Source organism: Phalacrocorax carbo, chromosome 5 (assembly GCF_963921805.1).
Source record: "Phalacrocorax carbo chromosome 5, bPhaCar2.1, whole genome shotgun sequence".
Taxonomy (NCBI): domain Eukaryota; kingdom Metazoa; phylum Chordata; class Aves; order Suliformes; family Phalacrocoracidae; genus Phalacrocorax; species Phalacrocorax carbo.
Window position 1 is genome coordinate 56,969,934 of NC_087517.1, and position 18,775 is coordinate 56,988,708.

Consider the following 18,775-nt stretch of genomic DNA (forward strand, 5'->3'; position numbering starts at 1 on the left):
GATGTGTGTGTGACTTCTTCTATGCATCCCTTATTGTTCCTTTGAAGTTAGCATTAAAGATTTAGCACGATGAGTTGATGGACAAGATAATGCAACTAGCCTGTTCAGCTGGACTTCTTTAAACTTAGTGACTGAATCCTCCAGCTCTTAGGTTTTCCCCATGCCTTTCCATTCTACAAAGGCATTTATCAGTCTCTGAAACCCATTAACGCCATATGCTGTAAAAGACATGCATGATAACCAACCTAATTTGATAATATTCACTGGGTACCGTTAATTTTGTAAGCAGGAAGTGCTGTTGGTAGCAACATAATCTCAGAAAGATTTTAACTGAGTAGAAATGAGACAAAATGGTTCTCAGGTTTCTTCTTTCTTTGCCTTCCCCTTTTCCGCTGCATGTAACATTAAACAAACTAACCAAAGTTGACAACAAAAACCCCTATAGTTGCCATATTGCCATGTCTGTAAACTGCTGCCATTTATATATTATGATTGGCTTTTGACTTAGTAATTAGTCATGGTTCTCACAGGAAAAGAATAAATTACATTGAAGTGTACTGTACTATATATAATGTAACAGAACATTTTGATTGTACATTACATCAGATTTCAGCCTACTTTCAGTTATTGCACAAACCACCCTGAAACATCTAAGCAGGAAAGAATCCTTACTTCCCTAGAGAGAGCATCATACATGAAATTATTAAAAATTACATACTGCATTATGAATATATGTGATTAAATACTTCAGGGTCAAAAGTGGATGTAATGAAGTTGCTGACCACCATGTTATAATAGATAAATACATAAATATTGACTGGTGCAATTTAAGCTTTGGTTTCTGGTAAGCAATCAACTAGTTAGTCAAAATGCAACACTAAAGTAGTCTTGAGGAGAAGGCAGAAAAAGAACCCCGTGTTTCTTCTATTGAATCTATAACAGTTTGACAAAATGTGGCAATGGCCATACCATAAATTTGAAAAACAGAATTAGGCACTACATCACAGCCACTCCATCTTAAACTGCTATGGTCAAATGCACCTGGAGATGAAGCACCATGTCACCAGCCTGAATTTTACTTCCATATGATACATCTGCAATAGGGTCCAATGCTCTGCTGATGTATTTTCATATTGCTCCACTTAAATCAACTAACACCATCCAAGTTTTAGCTTTTTCTCTGTTTTCCCCACATAACCCCCTTACCACATGATTTGTCTCCTCTTCTTGCTGGAATCTGCAGCTGTGAATAATGATCAGTAATCTGGGAAACACTGATGGTGTCAGTTGGGTTGTTACATATGTACAACAAAAAGCAAGCTGAGGAATGGCATACCAAAAGTCACCGCTTCCTGCAGCAGTAAGAGACAAAATGTTTATTTGACACCTCTAGTTGTCAATTAAAAAAAAAGCAAGCCAAAATTATGAAGCAGGCTGGGTGCTGTCTCCACACGTACAAGAATCTTCTACAGGACGTAGTGTGTTGGAGGCTGCAGAGCAGCACACGTTGTTCCCAGTGTGAGAAGAGTAGCATGCCCAGGACAGACGGGTGGCCATGCACAGGCAGCATATGGTTTCCTTCCCTGGAGGACAGCAGCTCTGACCCACTCAGTTGAGCTGGCTTCCCTGCGCTAGCCTTGTCGTTACTTTAAATGGCCACCTTAGCCTTCAGCAATTTTACTAATAATACAGTGGATGCATCAGGTCACTGCAAGAGGAAGATAGCGCAGTGGTGGATGAGTAATACCTCTTGGCCTCCTAAATTACTGTTGTTATTCCAGTTATCACAGGGAAGATCTACTGCACTGGAAGGCAAGCCACTTCTCTGGCACCAAATGAATGACAGAACACAACCAAGATGAGAACTGAGGCGCTCCTGCTGCTCTGTTCCCTTGAACGTGTTTCTCCCTCTGGCTGAGCACTGAAATGCAGCCTCAGAACCCCGCTCACCAGCTGCAGTGGCAGGTTCCTTGGGGAGCCCTTAGGACTCAATGCAGTTAGGGGTTTTCAGGATTACAAGGTTTGGCACAATGGTCTGTCTCCCCACTGGTTACTTACACTGGGATTTTCCTGTGGCAATTAATTGCTACCACAGTAGCCCAACAGCAGCAGCTCGCAAGGAATGGGAGGGAGGTGGGGAGAAAGGGGAGAAAAATAGTAGTTGATTTATTTCTTTAATATATGGTTTACAATAGTAAATATGAGCTCCAGGTTGTGTCTGTAAGCAGTTAATGACCAGCTGGGTTAAGGGCCTTCAAATACTGCCATTGGTCATTAACTGCCAGGAAGTATCCTTCCTGTCATCTATTATTGCTTAATTGTATCAAGACCCACTACAGTGGAGGATTGTTAAATCTGCGGATTAATTGGAATCTGACCCTTAGTAGTTCTAATAATATCAAGGCCACTGCAGGTTAGCATTTGGGATCTTGACATGACAATCCATAACAAATTTCTTCAGAGCTGTTCTGCTTTATATTAATGCCTATTGGATGATTGACACAGTAAAACATAATTGCCCTGTAGAAATCACTGTGGTCAGTTGTATTAAGAACTACTTAGGGACGCTTTAATTTACTTTGACATCACAGAGTTTAAAAGCTTCTATACTTGCATTAAAACCTACTTAGAGGTCTGGTTGCTGTTGTAGCTCATCAGCAAAGGATCACTTGGTAAGAAAAAAAGGTAATTATGAGAGCTTTAAATAATTCTTCTCAAATAAATTACAAAAGAAATACATATAGATTACTTGGGTATTTTTTGCCACTCTACTGGTTAATTAGCTAGTAGCAGGAAGTATGAAAAAACCAAGTAATTATTTTAAATCGGATTTCAAAAATGGGATGTAAGCTCAAAACCCATAAATGTGAAGTACAAAACCCCCTGACTCTTGCATTACTTCCACAACATCCAGCTTTAATTTTATGAATGAGGTACCTCACACTTCAGACACAAGACTAAGCTCCTTTTTAAGTCAGGCCACACGGAGTTATATCTGGAAATCAGGAAATATAAATATTGTGCTATGATCCACAGCCACACAGCAGGACCCTACCCTGTGAGACACTACAGTCAGCAAGTGGAAAGCTATCTCTGCCCCCATGATGGCTAATAATGTCTTTATAGCTACTCTATGTTCACAACTAATTAGTCATAAATAACCTACAAAATTGAAAACATGGTAGCTATCCTACCAGGTTAGATTACTAGCCCACCTAGCCCAGGAATTTTATGTTCAACAGTGGCAATAGGAGATAGTAGCTAACGGGAACACCTGAGCCTGGCCAACATTTGTGGCTTGTCCTCATATTCCTCAGGTCGGGCTGCTAATGGGTACAGCCCTTTCCTAGTTAGGAACATGACGCGGTGCCTTGGTTGGTGAAGTGACTGGGGGCAAATTAGCAATTAATCACAGAATCACAGGTTGGAAGGGACCTCAGGGATCATCTAGTCCAACATTTCTAGGAAGAGCTTTTAAGTTTGCAGCCTGATCTTTCAATGAAGGGCCTTGATAAGTTTTGCAACAGCCCTATTTATTCTTTTTAATGGAAGAGAATCAAAACAGTCAATGTGCAACTGAATTGCCAAGTCCATCACGTGACGTAAAATATTTAGGAAGCTAAACTTCTCCCGCTTTTTGTAGAATCTGGTTAAAACTTAACAGACTTAATTCAGAAAATCTGGAGGTCATTGATTTTAATGATCAAATTACTCAATATCAATGAAATATCTTTTATTCAAACATCAGGAAATCCATACTTGATGCAAGACTTAGTTAATTCCACTAGAATAGCTGCAGCTGCTGGAAAACCAAACGGTAAGTGCTGGAGAGGGAAAAAAATCCCCTGAAACCCACCCACCCACCCAAAAATGCAGGCATTTTTCTGCATGTTGAGAGATTCTGCAGGAAAAAGGACTTCTGGAAAAACCTTTAGGTACAAACTACCTATTTTGAGGACTGTAACTGTAGAGGCTAGCCAGCTCTTCTAGTTTTGACAACTGCAATATGGGTTGAAAGAAAAAGTGGGGGATAGTTGGTGTGTTTGATCTTATTTGTGCAGCTTCTGTGGACAGAGCCTGCAAATCCCCCTAACACTACTTTGATTTTATACAACTCCAACTACAGGAGGAAAACACTAGATATCCTTGCAGCTTTAGGTTATTTTAAGGAAAAAACAGCTTATTTCAAGGAAAACGAGTAACTATGAATATTCATATTACGCTATTTCACTGAGCTGCAGTCATCTGTGCTAAGAATGGCATTGCTTTGCTTCTCCCATGCATACATGTACGCATGTGCAAGTTTATCAAAGATTAATGGCTCTTTTATTGCTTGATAAATTGTTTCATGACCGTTTTCTGTATTTGCAATTTATCAGGTACTTAAGGTGAACCTCTAAAACTAGAAAACTATAAGCAGATTAATATAATTGCTAGAAATCGCCAGCTCCTCCCAGCCCCCCCTGCGGTCAGTGGGATGACTGTCACGGTGGGTAGCAAGAGCGCAAAGTTCAGCCGGCTTGTAAAGTAACGTCCGTCGGTCGTTACTACCCTTCTTTCTCAGTCCAACACACGGCAGAACACTTCTGAGGTGCCGTCCAGCGCTTCGCAGATTGCTTGCTAACCGTGGTACCTCTGGGCTGTCGCAGCTCAACACGCCTCGCCGCCGCCCTGGGGCTCTTCGGAGCGCACCCGAAGGGCGGCGCGGCGAGCACCTGCGCGGGCCCCGCGAGCCGCGGCCGCCTCCTCCGCAACGCCGGCGGCGGCCGCCGCTCGCCCCCGCCCCGGCAGAGCCCACCCCCGCCGCGCGCGCGCCCTGGGGGGCCGTTGGTAAAGCCCGTCCAACGGCCCGGCGCGCGCCCTGGTCGGCGAGCTCTTACTAATGGCGGGTCCGCACGCAGAGGGGGGCTGAGGGCGGTGGCTGCCGGCGTCCTCCGTCAGGATAAGGGCTGGGCTGCTGCCCCCCCGCAGCGCCAGCCTCCGTGCGGGCCCGCCGCCCGCGGATTTGCCCTCTGGGCGTCCCTCCCGCCGGGTGCGTGTGGGGCAAACGCTCCCCTCCCGTCCTCTCCCCGCTTCGGGCACCCTCAGTCCTCCTCGAGCGGGTGGAGCGCTGGGCTTATTTTGATCTGAGAGGAAGCAGGTAGCAGTTAAAGCATTTACTCCATTGCATCTGCGGTGGGTGCTGGCACTGGGTGGCTGCAGTCTCCTGGGGACAGTTTGTGTCTCTGGGAAGGGGTGCGAGGAGCATGGATGGAGCATTGTGCCTGTCTCGGTGCTGCTGGAAGCAGAAGTGCCTTCAGAAAGACCTCAGAATGTGTATAGGAAATCTTAGTTTTTCTTACTTGTGTAATTCAGTAGCCACAAAATATGAACAGTCAGAAAAAAATTGATGCCTCAGCTTAAAATTTAAAATTTTGTTCCAGCCTCCATTTTTCCTACTACAGCCTTTGCTGCTGAGGAACTTGTTTGAAACCTATCTGGCATCTCCAATGGGACGTTGAGGCTGTTGATGATACAGTCTGGGCAGAACAGCAGTGGGTCCTGAAGGCTCCACCACACAAGTGATCCTTGTTGGACTGTGAGCTGATGCAAATGGCCAAGTGCACCCAGCTGACATGAATTTCTGATCCCATGGGACAAACATGGCCTGGGTGAAAGAGAGAATGTGAGGGTTCATAGTTTGTACCATTCTTTGTCTTTCTCACAGTAGTAGAAGCAAAAGGCGAAGGTTTGAATATATTCTTATGTTTTCTTCACAGTGTTCTCTGAGTTTAATGGAAGAAAAAAAACAAAAGGAAAGGAGAGCTCTACCTGAGCAGCCTTGGTGGGCATCCTACCAAACAGGGTGTTTGGAAAGTGCTGCAGCTGTGATGAAGAATGTAGAAGTGCTCACTAGCACTGTCTTTTGGCAATTTGTCTGGTGAGAGCAAGAGTGGAGTTACAAAAATGTATTATTTGGCCAACACCTTATGGTATAAAGGACAGTGAATGATTTTAAATTGCTTGGTTACTCTTTTTTCAGATAACAGGTTGCTGCTTGGAAGTTCTGAGTATGTCCTGCTCCCACTCCTGTCACAGGAAGCAGACAGTTGGTTCAGTGCTTGGTAGTAAGTGCACAGTATTTTTCCAGATACGATCTTAGGATTCATATTAGATGTTATACCCTCAGACAATCATTCATAAATCTACTTTCCCTGATTTAATCCCTGCCTAAAAACCTACTGATCATGCTTAAAGATAGTACACGCTTCTTTTACAATTTTTTTAGTTTTATACTGGAAGGACTTTGTGATTGAACTGCAAACGAAATAGATCAGACAGTATACAGTCTTAAGATGCCTGTAAGAATCACAGGTTATGAAGGACTTCAAATTGGTTCAGTTATTTATTCATTTTTAGGGGGATGAAATAGTGGATTTCCACAACAATAAGCCCATGCATGGAAGCAGCCTGCATTCCCTTATTCCCCAAATTTCAAATACAATGAAGTTCTGAAATGAACCTAAAGCACTCTGAAATAATGGGAAGAAAAATCCTGTTTTTTTCTCTTTTGAAAATGTTATTACCATGTGAGGGATAAAAGTAAGTGTTAAATAGCTCATATAGAGAAATACAAAATTTGCTACATTTTCTTAAAGCTTTGTGCAAAACATGCATCTCGGCTATATTTGGAATCTTATAGTAATCACTAAAGCATCTTAAAATTTTAAAATTTTCTGTCTTGATATTTGCTTATCTTCTCTCACACTCTTGCTTTTAATGTCTGAACACTTAAAATTCAGGCATCATAGATTGTGCTTTCCATCTTTCCTCATTTACCTCCGACAGCTTAACCTGCAATTTATTGCAAGGATTGCACCTATAAGTAAAACAGGATCAGACCTTAATTTGTTCTGCTATTTATCCGTTGTGTTAATTGTAGCCACAGGGTTGTATTAAGAAAGTCAAAAAGTACCACTTGTAACTACGGAGTGGCTCTCACCTTTTAAATGGAAAAACACTTATTTTCTAGAAAAAATAGGAAAAAAGTGGTTATGAGCTAAATTAAGAAGGCAGAAGGGTTTCTGCTTTTCCATTTTTAATGTAATTAATATCATATTGGCACCCAAAATGTAGCTGTCTGGGTGCAAGCCTGTTCCTAGCTTTTACTGCTGTTGGTGGGAACAGATGCATAATTTCTCACGCTTTTGTTTGTTTGTTTGTTTTAAACTGCAAATGGGGTTCTTGTTAGGCTAATGGATGTTGGGATTTTTACCTCATGTTAATCAGGAATTTCATCTGTTTGTATTTCTGAATGATGCATTCTTCTTATGCTTGCCTTTTTTTTTCCTCCCAGTGCAAGAAAGATGACAATTTACAGTAAGAATGACTGAAAAATGAAATTGAAAAATTGCTAAGAGAAATTCTAGTCCTACAACAGCCACCACAGTGGTAAATTCCAACATCCCAAGTGGAAGGCTTTGACAGAGGGCATCTGTGTTATGTCTCACAGTGCCTGCTGAAAATAAGGCACCAAGCTTGAGAATGGTAAATTAAAAGGAAAAATCCCACCTTAATTCTCTTTCAGGGCAGACTTAGAAATTGAGGTATTCAAATTCCACTGAAAGGCAATAGGTTTAGAAGTACCTGGTTCTCTTAGGCCCCTTTAAAAATCTTAAGTCTTATGATGCTTGATGATTTTGGAAAATGAACAATAAACACTTCCAGTTCTCAACTTTTGGGAGTGGCTTTCCGTAGCTTGTAATATTTCTGCTTCCTTTCAGAGCACAAAACTCCGCTGCACGCTGAGGTTTAGGGCTGCTTGATGACTTCAGAGAGTCATCTTAAGCCTGATACTTTCCATACTGCAAAAGCAAAAATTTCTGGTAAGTGATTAGTCTATCTATAATGAGTTGATGCTGCACACTACAGTGAAATATGACAGAATACCAGAAATGGGAACTTGTTCTCACTTTCTTCTTTTTCATAAAATTTCATTTTTTGTCTGTAATTCTTTTTATAGTTTCTTTAAGGATAAGAATGCTGGCTAATCAGTGGATAATGTGATGGCCAGAGGTGTGTTAGAATGAGAACTATTGCTGCTCCTGCCTTCCCTGGTTTAGCAGGACTCCCCCTCACATTACAGCAAAGGTGGGAGTTCTTAGGGTTTGGGGGTTTTTTTAATTATTCTTGCCTCTCTTTCAGTCCTACACTTTCAATATGAAAAATCTGACTGGAAAGTTCTGGATGATGAGTGAACAAGGTAGATGCACCACCAGTGGCTCAGGAGTGTCTTGTACCTTGACTTCACCAAAGCCAGCTGCCATAGTAAATTCAAGGTAGGACCATGCAAAGCAGGGCCCGAGTACCTGTATAGTTCTCAAACAATGAAGGCTGGTAAGGTTTGCATCAGTGTTGATTGCAAGCAGCACAGTCCTTGACTTGACCTTGCCATTCCTAGGGTTTGTTTCTTGGTATTGGGATGGCACTACAGACCTAGTATGTCGAAGTACAAGTGAGCTTAAGCTGTCCTTCCCCTATTACATTGACAGAGAGCTTTTCAGGGAGGAGAAAACCCCCTCAATATGTCTATGTGCTGCCCAGGTGCACGTGAGTGAGGAAGAAGACACCTGGGGAACAAAAATGTTCCCAAATGTTCCCACAGGTGTCTCAAATCTCAGTTTGGCAAAACACCCTCCTCCTTGGAAGACTCCACTGATCCACATCAGGGTCTCATACACACAAGCAGGTTAAGAAGGTATTACATCTGTTTTCTATAAAAGAGGTAGAGAGCTCTGCTTTTTCCTTTTGTGGAAGGAGGGCTTGCATCTGCAAAGCTAGAAGGCTTTACTACAAGCACTCTCAAAACTTTGCACTGCTGCTTTGAAACTTGCAGCATCCTAGGTGAGCTCTCTCCTGTTTGTTCAGGCTGTTAGATACATCTAGGTAAAGAAAGAGGAAGTGTAAGCTGGTGCTCTTAATATTCTGTCCATCTGGTTATTAGAGTTCTTTTCCTCAGTAAATTGGTTTATTGGGTGGTTTTATTCTGCTTTCTTCACAATAGAGCATAATGACATCTGTTCTTTTATTACTCTTTACTTATTAGAAATACATGTGAAAATGGGGTTTCTTCAGTCTTAAAACATTTCAAAGTAATTTGGAACTGAGCTTATCCAAAGAAATGCTCCTCTGACTTTAAATGTGAAGGCAATAGTACTTCTGCCAGTATGTGTGGTGGTGGTGATGTTCAACACAACTCATAATCAAAGGCAGGGGAAAATTGTCATTGATACTATGTGGAGATTTTCCAGCACAAAGGCCAGTGGCAGATGGAGTTTGGTGACTAATGGCATTTGAAAATTTCTTTGTTTTGGTTTATGAGTTTAAAAATTATGCATGTAATACTAGTTGGAAAAGTAGTTTGTTTTGCTCATGTGAGTTGTGAATACTTTCAAGAAAACCTGTGGTTTGCACTCTTTTGTCCAGCTTCCAGCAGATGCTGATGGATCTCTTGTGCTTAGAAACTGAGGCCTAGGCCAATAATTCCAGCCATGCTAAAATCTCTGAGAGACCTGAAGTAGACTACAGGGCAACAGTATCAGTTCAGGAATTCTGCTAAAATGCTGATCCTAACCAACTAGATGTCTTTGTGAAGGTAATTTGCAGGTGCACAGCATCCTTCACCCATTTCTTTTCCATCTCTTTTTGGTCTTGGGGGTGGGTGGGTGTTATGACAAGACTATGTGGGGCAAGATATGTAAAGTCTAGAGAGATATATGTGTAGCCAGATTTCCTTGTGCCAAAAGGCAGTTTTCCTGGCTCCTTAGTTCAACCATCCCTTAAAAATATAAGATAAAGAAAGATTCAAGGATGTGGGTGACAGTCTATAAAAAACAATGCTGGGAACCTCTGAGGTTATCTCAGCTTGTTGGTTTTGGTTTGTGTGGTCTGAATCTATTGGATGGTTGAGAAAATTATGCCCTCCTTACTGTGACTTGTGCCAAATCAGTATCTCTAAGATCTCTGATTTCTTAAGGGAATTTTTCTGGGGGTGGAACTTTTTCCTGTCTAGAAGGCAACAGAGAGCTTACCCAGTTATCTGGAAAGACATATTATTGATGTGGTGGTGCTATTTTATGTGAGTGGCAACTACAGGAGTATGTTATTAGTCTATTTCTCAAGTATAATGTGAAGGTTTCTTAAGTTGAGAAAGAAGTGGAGAAGGCTGCAGTTCCCATTAGCTCTTATACAAGATGGGATAAAGATATACCTAAAGAATATGCAGTTTGGGCCCCCTGCTGTCAATGAACAGATGTTAATAGCTTTTTTCTACAACTCTGAGTCCATACCTCTTCCTGCTGGCCACAAAAAGGCACTGGCATCAAGGATGTGCTATGTCTAGTACTTTTTTTGAACCTAAGTGCTGAGAAGCTTGCCTGGCACTGTATTGTATAATACACTGTTCCAGACTACAGTCCACACAATGTGTATGTTGTACTAAAGATCCTTGAAAGCGTATGTGTGGGTTTTCTTTTTAAATATCACCTACAGGTATATACTATTTCTGGAGCCATGCTTCTATGTGGGGACAGAGAACAGGCCTGCACTGTGCAATATTGTGTTGTTTTCTGCATGGCAGTATAGGGTCACTCTTACTGCCCTGCGTATGGTTGAGCTGGTTGCTTGATTAGAGATCAGAAGGGGATTTTTGGCAAGGGTACAATAGCAGAAATCTGAAGAACACTTGCCTTTTTGAGACTCAGCTTTAGGTGGACTCTAACTACTTCATCTGTCTTTTTGGACCTTGTTCTGTCTATGCACTTATTTAACAACAATAAAAAACCTTGGCCTTTATTCTGAATCCGTCAACGTGGCACAAGTGAGTCTCCATCTGCTGTTGCCCATATATAGAATTTATGGTCACATTGACATGTAATTATAGAGTGCTAATGAACTGAGTGATAATTAAGAGAGGTGTGGCTGCAAAGAGGAGGCAGCCAAAAATTAATGGTTATTTCTTAACTAAATTAATGGTTATTTCTTAACTCTACCTACCCTCTCTATTTCCCACTCTGATTTGCTGAATTGTTCCATTTGGACTGATGTTTTTAATGCTTACAGCCCAAAGGTGTGTTTTTGTGTTTCTCTTTTTTTCTTTTCTCCTTAAGAAGAAAATTGGTTCCTTATGTTCTGTACATTAGGTTTCCTTAACGTTTTTTCAACATGCATAAAATTACAGATCTCTAGAGAGAATGAAATACCACATTGCACATTGTAATACCACACCCAATCGCTTGCTTCTCTCTGCTGCCAAACCTTCCAAAAATCATAACATAGCATTAATACATTCATGGGCACTGGTTTTCCATGCTTGATACAAAGTAAAAATATAACTGAGTAACAAGGCATAAAAGTAAGTGATGTCAGTTTGTGGTGGATAAATACAATTCTGGGGAATAAAAAGGTACCTTTGCCTTGAATTTGCTGCCTACAAAGAGAGTGGAGAGATCTGGTGTGTGAGGACTAATTTTAACAGTGCCATCCTGTGTGTAGCTATGGAACTACACTGTAGGTTACAGTGAACTAGCACCCCTGAGAGAATCGAAAAGATGACATCAAATTTGATAGTTGAAGCAGATTTTATGAGGATAGTAAATGGTACCTAATATAAACCAAAAGATATTATTCCTAGGTTATCACCCTGTACTGTGAACTTGAAGCATAATACTGTGTTTGGATATATGACTGTTTGCAAACCAATGAGAGCGAGCATAGGTTTATGGACTGATGTGTATTTTTCACTTTTTCTTGATTTGCATTTGTAAAGCAAAATGCCTTTTCTGAGTGCCAGTTGTGGAGCAGACTACGCAAATCATCTTTTCTCCGTTGCTCTGGCATACAAGAAGCATGGTGTGTCGTACGTTTTGCTCTCTCCCTGACAAGCTGTTCCCAAGGAAGCAGGGACGTGGTTGTGGAGCTTGTCTCCAGCTACATCTCTGAGATGAGGTGCTCAGCATATTAAAATGATGCTGTTGTGCTATGTGGCTCGGTGAGATGGATCCCAGCTCTGCTCCAAATAAGTCATTTACTCTGTTATTGCACCCTCCCACTATATCATTCGTACTGTTTTTTCTACTCCCATTTAAAAAATTTTCTTTCTAACCTTTTCCTTTCCTCAAGCTCTTTCTCCACCCCTGCTAACCTCTCATATTCTGTGTGTATCTCTTGCTGGCAATCCTGAGCTCCACAGTCTTGCTCTTCTCTCTTACCCCTCCAGGACTTTGCTTTTCCTTGTTGAGTTTATTCTTGTTTTCCCCTCTCCTCATCACTTCCCTCTGTTATTTCCTTTCTCCACCTTTGCTTTGCTTGGACTATGTCAAGTCAGCTATCTGGGAGTGTACATGGAACATTTGAGAAAACCAGAGTAAGGTAAAGGAAGGTAAGTGAAAGAAGTCTCTAGATAGTTGTTTAAAGACGGAGTTGTGTTTCCAGTGCTTAGGGGGAGTAAATATTGAGAACTGTGTTCCAGTGAGCTCCTGTTCATCTTGAATCCTGTCAGCAGGGAACCTTGCTACAATAACAAGAAGTCATTAGCTGCCTTGTTTTATATCCATTGAATGAGACACAATTTTTACAGGAAAATCTGTGTGACTCCTCCCTTTTCCCTCTTCTCTCCTAGCCACAAAACAATTTGGAGAAGGGATGGGATACCAAGTATTTAAGAAGCCATTAAAAAAGTTCTTTTTTGTTCTTTTCATCAACTTTCTCCCTGTCTTCTTGCCAGCATGTGCAGTAAGTTCCTGTCCCTGAGAGTTTGCACCAAAACCACAGTTTGAACCAAGCTGTACACAATGGGCGTCTGTTAGTTCTCGCCAACTGAAGCTCCCAGCAGTAGATGGAAAATTAGACATACACCACTGCACAATAAATCATATTGTAATTCACCCAGCTAGCATCACCACGAACAGGCCTTGAAAAATGTGTTGTGTGTGCTTGAAATCATACTTGTGCTCCTGCCATTAAAGAATAAAAAAAAAACTCGTAAAAAAGTTTCATTTACTTTTTTGTTATAAAATACTTTTTACTGGTGCCAGCTGGAAGGAAAATGACCCAGTTAGATCTCAAAATTATGATGTAGCTTTAAGTGCTATGTTTAGATTAACTGCCAAAATGTTAGTATAAAGTGGTAGGTGTTTGTGCTGCAGATAATAACTAATGTACTGTTGGTCAAGATAGGCCACTGTTCTGTTATTATTGTATGGATCTTATGACTAAACATTGGAGCAAGCCTAGTGGAACAACAATATTTTACTGTGCCTGGAATACTAGCTTGTCAGAACTTAATTGGGGTGCCAAAAGTGTAATGAATCAGATGGGGAAGATGTCTTTTTTTGTTTTCCTCTCTGTGCTGATATTTCTGATTTGTATTGCTTTCTGTAAAATGAACTGTATTTGTCTTATATGTGTCCTGGCAAGTGTTGTCTCAAATACCCCTCTGTTTGTCAAATGATTATGGTCTTCCGAAGACAGTGAAAAATGTTCAGTTCCCCCCCCCCACTTGTGAAACTGGGTTAAACGTGTTGTATATTTTAAAGACCTGGCTTACAAGGAAAAATCAAGGTTAAAAGCACTTCAGAACTCAAGTTGTGCTGATGTGTATGACCTTTGGGCCCAGAATTAGCTATTTTTACTCTGTTGATATAAAACATTAACCTCAGTCAAATGCTTCTTGCAAGAAATGAAAACAAAACTGTGATGTTTAAATACACAATCTAGATGTACCTACACCAGTCGCCATGAAAAAGTCAACATTTGTTAACAGACACCACATGGTGGATTCTGTGGTACTGCAGCTATTTCTTTGAATAGGAGGGGAAGTACCTGTGGGAGAGGAAACATCTGAAATACCTTGAATTTACATAAGCTCCTAACCAATCTTCTGTTGTCATCAATCCATACTTTGATTTTCCCAATTCCCTTCTCTCATCTGCTCTATCCCAGGCAATAATCATGACTGGATATTGTTCAGTAATGTTAGGTACCTGTCTTCTTGCCCCTGCTCATGGCTCCAGTATTACTGTTGTGTGGAAAGATTTGGTAAATTATACCAGCTGCAGTAATGACCATTGTACTGGACTTCTTTTTAAGGAGAGATATTAGGTTGAACCAAAACAGGAAATTCTTGAACATGTTTCTTGGTCTAGTTCTGTCTCAGAACTGAGCTGCCTTCAGTGTTGTGTTTGGTCTTGCTTTTCATAGCTGATAAGACTTCTAAATAAAACTTGGGAGTATTTTCAGAAAAGGGGAGTTCAGAATAACCTCTAACTCTTGACTAGTCCTAGGCTAATGGATGGAAGTGCCATCTTTACCTTGCTTAGAGAAACAGTAGATTTCCAGGAGACATGCAAATAGCAATGCTAATTAGCAACTTGTGAAAATTGCTGTTTTCCAAAGCCTCATCTTGGACACCATTTTAAAGGAAAAGGATATTACCAACAACATAACCAGGATAAAATTTATATTCAGAATGTACACTAAAGTTTCATTGTTCTTCCGAAATTAACTTTCAAATGATTTTTCTGTTTATGTAAAATCCAGCACAATAGTTCTGCAGCTATGGTACACAATTGAGAGAGGTGATTGATGGGTTAATATTTATGCTTTTCTTCAACTGAAGCTAATAAAATACTTGCTGTTTTAATGGCTGTGGTTTCAGGAATGGATAGGGAATAACTGGCAATGTTTCAAATAGGGGAAGTAGTGTACTTCAAATAATGCTATTACATTGATCTTTTTACAGTAATGTTTTCCTTAACATTCAGAATGACCAAAATTTAGGCAAAAGCCTCTGGCTGCCAAATTAAAAGAACAGCAGAACTCTTTCCAGAGTCGTATTACTGTATATTTGGGAGAAAGATATATGAGAATACAGCATGGTGTAAAATGGATATGCGTAAAAATACAGGTTAAAACTCCTTCACATCTATATTCATATTCAGGACATCTGCCCTGTGGACTGCTTCGCTTTGTTAGAATGCTAATGTTTTTAGACTTACTAAGCTTTGAATATTCTGAAAAGGGAATGCTGTAGGCAGTGGTGTTTTGAATTCACGAAGACCTATAATATTTATCTAATGTGTTTTTCTAATCCACTCAATCTAATGTTAAATACACTTCAAGTTTTATTGCAAGTTCTCCTGCTTAGATTCATAGAATGAGAACTTAACGTCTTAGCCTTTACTGTACCAGGAAGTGATCAGTGGAATGCTTTAGAAAGTGAACACTGTTTATTTTAATTTGCTACTCCAATTAGAGTGTTCATTCAATAAGAAATACTTTTAATTAAAATATAGGTGCTATGAATATGATGTTACTCTTTTTCAAACTAAGATGCTTAAAATAGCACTTTGGAAATATAACACTTTCTACTACTTTTTCTGAAAGATGTGGCAGAAATATTAGCATATGTGTATGGCAATGAGCAACTGGGACAGTACCACCCAGCTGGCACAGGGGACTGAATGGTTAGAGTAAGATGGTGTAAGGATATTGAAGCTTTTTTTTTTTCTACAGAGGCATATAGCAGAAGAGGATCTGATGAATGGTCCAACACAGGACTTCTAAATACATCTTTGAACTACTTCCAGAAACACAATAGAATGAGAATCCCAGTCTAACAAGCTGTGGTAGAAAGGATTCAGTCTGAAAATTAACCTTTGGATTTTCAGCTTGGCTGCTAAAGTCCTGATTCCCAAACTGTGAAGCCTTGTATCCTCCTTGTTTCTGCTGGCATCACCTCTCAGAATTGGGTCTGAATTGATGCTAGAGTAGTTCTGTCACTGTGCTGGGATTTTAGGGTGCATGGTTTAAAATGGGTGAACAATGCAGCTTTTGCTCAGTTGCACCTGAGGGTTAACTTCTTCATTGAAGGGTTGGGATTTTTGTGTGTGTTTATATTTGCTGTGTAGGAGCTATAAGATGAAACCTCAGCAGTCAAAGTTTAATGCTACTTGGTATTTACTTGTTTTTCTTAGTAATATGAACCTTTCTGAGGAATTGAATAGATTTGGGGTTGGGGGTTTTTTTGGGTGTGTTTGGTTTTGGTGTTTTGTTTGTTATTTTTTTTAACACAGGCCATGTAAGTGATAATCTCTGTACTTAATTTGTCTGACAATTGCTGTAGTTTGATACTGTATTTTTTCCAAGTGTTCCAGAAGTTGCCAGGCCAAAACCTTGACTATTAATAGCTCTAGGTTTGTTGAGATGGGAATGGCATCCAGTCTTGCCGAGAAACAGCTGAGTATCTGGGAGTTTGAGACACACACCTATTTTTCTTTTCCTTAGTGAATGTGTAGTATCCAAAAGGAAGGGTGTGGGCTAAGAATTATATGAGTACAGGTACCTCTGTTGGTAAGATTTATGCTCTGGTAAATGCCACGTATTCCTTGAAACTTCCAAACTCCCCTGTAGACAACACACAATGTTTCCATTAACTGCAGCAGTCTTAGAATCTGTACCATAAATAACGCTGTGAATTCATCTCATGTGTTCGCAGCATATAAGATGACCAGGGTGGGGGGGAGGAAATCACTAAGGAAATACTGTGTAGAGTGATAGCTACAGAAAGCTACAGCTATAACTGCATTTCTCCATAGTCTGGGGACAGAACATGTAGTTATATTCTCCCAAAAGTGAAGGTACTTCCTAATTATGTTAGTTTGGTTTTATTTCTGGGCAGCAAAGCAGTCCAGGCCAAAACACTGTCTGAACAATCTTCAGCTTTAGGATTCTTTAAAATCCAAACTTGGTTTGTATCTGAAATGTCTCCAGATCCTAACTGTGTAGAGTTGAAACCCTTTCTAACTCTTACGTTTAGCTTGCTAGTATGTAAATTGTAATGATAATTTACCTCAATTGCTGATGTACTTGCTATCCTCAGATATTCCCCCTAATTTCCCTGGGATAATAAAACCTGCTATCTCAGGTGTCATTAAAATTAAATACTGAAAGTTGGATTTGGCTATGTACTGCCCATGGATGATGAGTAAAGGGATGTTGTGGTCACAGTGACCAGCATTACTGATGAAGGTGCTGCTTAGTTTTGCACTGAAAGAAGCTGTCTGTTGCCTGACTACTCCAGCTACTGGACAGTTGAAACTTTACAACATGAATCATACACCTTACAAAGCCAGAAGTTTGCTGCTGGAACTAAACATTGTTCTTTTACAGACCTAAGATCCTGCTTTGAATCCCCTACACTGCATGTTTTACTTAAAGGCGTGTACTGGGGACTCTGTTGGGTCCTGCCATTAGTTTCAGTTTTAGGTGGTGCATGTTGTCATGAGTTGCATGCTGTGCTGATTAAGCTGCATACTTCACTAATCAAGCTGCAAAGTTAAGTAGGTGAAATTTAATACACTCTACTAATCAAGGTGCATTCTTTCTCGAGCAAACTGAATATTTTAAATGTAGAGGTTTTTTTTATGTACTCTGGTAACTGGCTTGGAGGTCTCTTATTGCCTACATACATGGCTAGCAAAAAGCCACCAGCAGCTATTCCATTACTGACAATGGAAGGAATGTGAACTTTCACTTTGATACTTGCTCTAGTACAGCTAGGGAAGAAGTAATCAAAATTAGCCCTGGTGAGCAAATGACGCTATTTGCCTTTGATAAGTCTCATTGGATTATACTGGAACACATTCCTACCATAGCAGTTCCTACCAGTAGTTAGGGTGCATATGACTTTTGCACCTCAATTTGGTCTGCAGGTTTCTCATAGAAGTAACTGATCTTTAAAGCCCTCTCATGATTATTATTCTCCTCGTTCAGATAATCTTAATTCAGTTTTAATTCTGAACTGCGTCTCAGTCATGTCCCTAAACTAACTGACAAAGGTAGAAGAATGGGAGTTTTGTCTCTACCTCTCTTGCCAAAAGTGGACAGAACATATTGGGAAATACGTGAAGCATAGAGGAAAGAATAATTGCTGCAGAAAGTTTGGTAGCACTAGTTCAGCACTAGGACTGAACAAGTTACACAGAACCAACCTAACAAGAAACAATGTGTCCTAACTAGTTTAGGGAATAATGGTAAAGTGTGCAATTAAGGAGACTAAGATATAGGTTTTTTTAGAGGGCAAAGTGAAGCATTGCAGGTAGGAACTGAAGCTGAAGGTGGAAGAGAGGGGAAAGAGAGCAAATGCTGAAAACTCAAGTAATTCCACAAATTTATGCTCAGCATCCACATGTGATAATAAAGGCCAGTAGATATCCTGTCTGTGTTGCAAGTCCACATGTTCTAGCCTTGGTGATCTTCTGGGTCAATCTAGGGGTAAATTCTTTCTCTGCAAAATGCTGATGGGCTCATTTGTATGTATCACAGGGAAGAATTGCTTCCTTTGGTCTGAGTCAAGCCGCCTCCTTCCATTTTGTTTGCTTCACTCTGTGGATTTTAACACAGGGATACCTATGGTCAACAGTATGCAGGGGCATCCTTCACCAAGGAGAGATTTCAGTCTGTGTGTTTCAGCAGCTTAAAAAAATGACATAAGAGGAATATTGGCTGTTTGAAAAAAAAAAAATGCTGGTGGTTGCTGTCCATATGGAAAAAATGTGTGTAAAGTAAAATGTGACAAAAGGCTTTCTGAGCTTTAAAAAAAAGCTTTCTTGCAGGTAACTTCAGTGTAGGGTGCTATTAGAAAGCAAGCACTTGTATTGTTTAGTTTCTATTCTTTGGAAATATCTTTTGCTTTGTTCAGTCTGTATGGAGTGCAATGCACTCAGTTTCAATTCAC

The 18,775-nt window shown here is 40.3% G+C and overlaps 1 long non-coding RNA gene across 5 annotated transcripts; it reads left to right on the forward strand.

Annotated features, from left to right (window-relative positions):
* The first annotated feature begins 4,769 nt into the window (after nt 1-4,769).
* LOC135313495 (uncharacterized) lies at nt 4,770-16,959 on the forward strand. Of its 5 annotated transcripts, none has more exons than XR_010373134.1 (7): nt 4,770-5,140; nt 5,424-5,665; nt 5,760-5,920; nt 6,023-6,107; nt 7,764-7,865; nt 8,003-8,130; nt 15,553-16,959. It is a non-coding gene; the product is annotated as an uncharacterized LOC135313495 (long non-coding RNA). The 5 variants fall into 5 exon arrangements; XR_010373132.1 differs by lacking the exon at nt 15,553-16,959 and adding an exon at nt 9,466-14,945 and having other exon boundaries at nt 4,771-5,140; XR_010373131.1 differs by lacking the exon at nt 15,553-16,959 and adding an exon at nt 12,764-14,945 and having other exon boundaries at nt 4,773-5,140.
* Nucleotides 16,960-18,775: the final 1,816 nt, after the last annotated feature.